Raw genomic sequence first — 4,320 nt, 5'->3', positions numbered from 1 at the left:
AACAGGCCTTAACTCAAGGCCCCAGAAACCACTTCGCAACCCCATAGCAAAGCTTGAAACCATAGACACTACGATTTATAACAGTTCTTTACGACTGTTGTCGAAGACGTGTGCGTATGGAGCAAGTGGTGGTTTGTTGTTGTCTCACTAATTGTGTCAAGTTCTGCGCTCCAATTGGTTTTTGATTTGACAGTCTTAGAAGTCACACTGCAGGACTGTTTCTCAACTTCTGATACTGCCAGAATTTCGATGGAGGAAAACTTTGATTGCAATGGTCATTAATTGGCTTTCGGAAAACATGTCAAACTAGCGAACAAAGACTTCAGATTTTGACTGAGGATCAGATTAATATTTTAGAATTCACCAAATCTGTCTCATATGGCCAAAATCGTAGTCAAAATCGTACAATGTGCAACCGGCTTTACTTCGATTTATCCTATATATTGGTTCAAGTAAAGTATGTCTACAACCTCATATTCTTCAAAAGGACAATTTATTTTTGGAAGGGACAGTTACTTCTCAAACAGTGCTTTCTTAACCCTCTGGGGTCCTTCATTTCAGAGTCACACTCAGGACCTTCGGGTCCAAATGGGCCGGAAGGGTGGGATTCATATTTATTAAAAGAAAATCATAATTTTTTTTTTACTTGTTTTTTATAATATTTTTCTTTTCTTTTTGGGTGTTTTGAGAATTTTATGATTTATGATTAATATTTATGCAATAAATATGACCCATTTCCCCCCAGTTTGCCCCCCATTGAATATAATAGAAATAGATTTTTTTTTTTTTAAAGCTGTATTTCATTTTAGAGTCAAGCCTAGACCTCATGAAAGCAATTTTTGAAATGAGATGGATGCCATCTAGTGGACAAACTGAGCATTTTAAAAAATGCAAAACACATAGGTAATCTGAATTTATTGGTTTGTTTATGTATAAAAGTGTATTTGTGTGTGTGTGTGTGTGTGTGTGTGTGTGTGTGTGTGTGTGTGTGTGTGTGTGTGTGTGTGTGTGTGTGTGTGTGTTTTGCACTCTTGATGTTTTATAGATTCACCCCTTCACTGTTGTGTACTTTTTTTCTGGATCGTGGCTGATTTGTAGATTGTACGCACAAAAAAACTCGGTATTTTCACATTTTTGCCAATATGCCATTGATTCCCTATCCGGGTCCATTTGGACCCGAAGGTCCTGAGTGTGACAATTTTTTTTACAACTACTTAGATTATTCAAATCCTGTCCCCAATTTTTTTGGATGTTCATATACCAAGTACCAAAAAAGTCACCAAATTTCAGACCATTCCGATGAAGCTATGATTTAAAAAAATATATATATATTTAAATGCGTCGGGTCCATTTGGACCGAAGGACCAAATTGAATTGCTTTTACAGAACAGAATTGTGATTACGCCTGAGCAATAGATCATACACTATATCATGAAGAAATACAAACGATTGATAGATTGATAGATGGGTTTATTTATGGATGAATTTGATGGTAAGATTTATAGATAGATGCTGTAGAATAACAAAGGTGATGAAAAGGATGCATTTACTGGCTGCCTTCACTGCTTCATGACTGGGTAGAAACAAATATACAAATTATCTCATTTGCATATGTAGCATATCATAACAGTCTATCAAAATAGCTGACATAAATTTTGAAATTTAGAAGAATACCAAACCTAGCAAGCACATTTATCACATGTGTAAACACACATTTACACAAACTATCTGTTGTACATTCCTCCACAGCCGTTCTGTCATTATTTTCGTAAATCATTGCACCATTTGTTTTTAGTGAGCAGGGAGGAAGCAAAATGTGCCTTTAACACTGTGCTATTGGATGTAATTTTGTTTAAATAGCGATGGGGGACAAATAAAAGGCTTGCGCTTGCATGTAAACTGATGTGATTAACCACCAACTTTGTTTAACAAAGGCCTGTCAATCCTGCCATCCTTTGTCTGTACTGCTAATCATCATTTCATTGTTGTGCAAACACAATTTCCCCTTTCCTAAATAAATGGATTATAAATAAAATGCATAATTCATCAACTGTTCCATCGTCAATTGCCATTTTCCTTGAAGCAGATGCCACATCATAATTAAAGAACAAATGGGTCATTTCTCAAGTTCAAATATTAGAGCTATTAAAAACACATTCTTAGTTTGTTCTCTATTCCTACACAGAAATGAGCGATTACCTTATATTTGGTGCTGTAACATCATGTACTGTGGTTGTTTCCTATAATTCTCTTAAAACTGCAGTTTTATACAAAACTGCACTTAAAGAAAAGGTTTTCTCTCTCTCCCTGAAACAGCTTGGCTGTCAGTTTGAGGCAAAGTGTATTTTTGCAAAATAACAGAAGACAAATAGTCTTGTGTTCACAGTCTAGACACTGGGGTTCTGCATTCATCAGAAACTCAGATGCATGAAGCAAGCAGACAAAAATATACATAGTGAGGAAGTGAAAAATTAGCTGCTCATGGCTTTATTTGTTGGTCAGTTTAGAGTTTCAAGCTTCTTCCCCAGAAGCGATATGACTGTTTTCAGAAGACTCTGAGATTGGTTAGAGCTGCCAAAGTGTGAAAAATAGGACTTTTGAAATGGTGAATAAACGAGATGAGAAACACAAGAGAATTATTGTGCTTTCAGCAAAGACTGCTGCTGCAAAGACTCAAGTCAGTACTTTATTCTTAAGAGATATCAAACTAGGTAGTAATTATTGTGATAACACTTTGTAATTAAGCTCTTCCTCCTCCATTGGTTCTAACCAGTCTCTGCCCAGTCTTCTGGCTCCTTCGTCTCCACCCAGTCTCTTGGCCCCTTCATCTCTGCCTCCGGGTGTTACGTCCAGTCAAGGGAAAAGGACGGGGAAAAAAAGTTGGAGAAACAATTACGAGTTTATTAGCATAAAGTAGGGACCCAAGTTTGGGAGTTGACCAGGCCAAAATAACAAACAAAATGTTCTTAGTTTTTAAACCTCACCTAATCAAAAGAAAAGAAAATACAATGCATGTACCAAAAACTGCCAAACCAAAAACAAAGATAAACATTTTACAATAAAAAGGCATCAAACTCCTTCTTTTCCCAAAATTCTATATTTACAATACACTCACCTAAAGGATTATTAGGAACACCATACTAATACTGTGTTTGACCCCCTTTTGCCTTCAGAACTGCCTTAATTCTACGTGGCATTGATTCAACAAGGTGCTGAAAGCATTCTTTAGAAATGTTGGCCCATAATGATAGGATATCATCTTGCAGTTGATGGAGATTTGTGAGATGCACATCCAGGGCACGAAGCACCCGTTCCACCACATCCCAAATATGCTCTATTGGGAGATCTGGTGATTGTGGGGGCCATTTTAGTACAGTGAACTCATTGTCATGTTCAAGAAACCCAATTTGAAATGATTCGACCTTTGTGACATGGTGCATTATCCTGCTGGAAGTAGCCATCAGAGGATGGGTACATGGTGGCCAAAAAGGGATGGACATGGTCAGAAACAATGCTCAGGTAGGTCGTGGCATTTAAACGATGCCCAATTGGCACTAAGGGGCCTAAAGTGTGCCAAGAAAACATCCCCCACACCATTACACCACCACCACCAGCCTGCACAGTGCATGATGGATCCATGTTCCCATTCTATTTACGCCAAATTCTGCTCTACCATCTGAATGTCTCAACAGAAATCGAGACTCATCAGACCAGGTAACATTTTTCCAGTCTTCAACTGTCAAATTTTGGTGAGCTCTTGCAAATTATAGCCTCTTTTTCCTATTTGTAGTGGAGATGAGTGGTACCCGGTGGGGTCTTCTGCTGTTGTAGCCCATCCGCCTCAAGGTTGTGCGTGTTGTGGCTTCACAAATGCTTTGCTGCATACCTCGGTTGTAACGAGTGGTTATTTCAGTCAAAGTTGCTCTTCTATCAGCTTGAATCAGTCGGCCCATTCTCCTCTGACCTCTAGCATCAACAAGGCATTTTCGCCCACAGGACTGCCACATACTGGATGTTTTTCCCTTTTCACACTTTTCTTTGTAAACCCTAGAAATAGTTGTGCGTGAAAATCCCGGTAACTGAGCAGATTTTGAAATACTCAGACCGGCCCGTCTGGCACTAACAACCATGCCACGCTCAAAATTGCTTAACCCTCTGAGGACTGCGGTGTTTTCTGTGTCCTGGAGGTGTTCTGACATGCTCTGACATTTGTGCTTTTTTCAGGTATTTATAAGCATGTTAATGGAAAAGATGTAAATTCACTCTATATAGCACAAACGGGACTACCGTAATATGTGAGCAATATGTAACGATATTGTG

This window comes from Siphateles boraxobius, unplaced genomic scaffold (genome assembly GCF_051911475.1).
Source record: "Siphateles boraxobius isolate OS27281-9 unplaced genomic scaffold, OSU_SipBor_1 43, whole genome shotgun sequence".
Taxonomy (NCBI): Eukaryota; Metazoa; Chordata; class Actinopteri; order Cypriniformes; family Leuciscidae; genus Siphateles; species Siphateles boraxobius.
Note: the sequence above shows the minus strand (reverse complement) of the source record.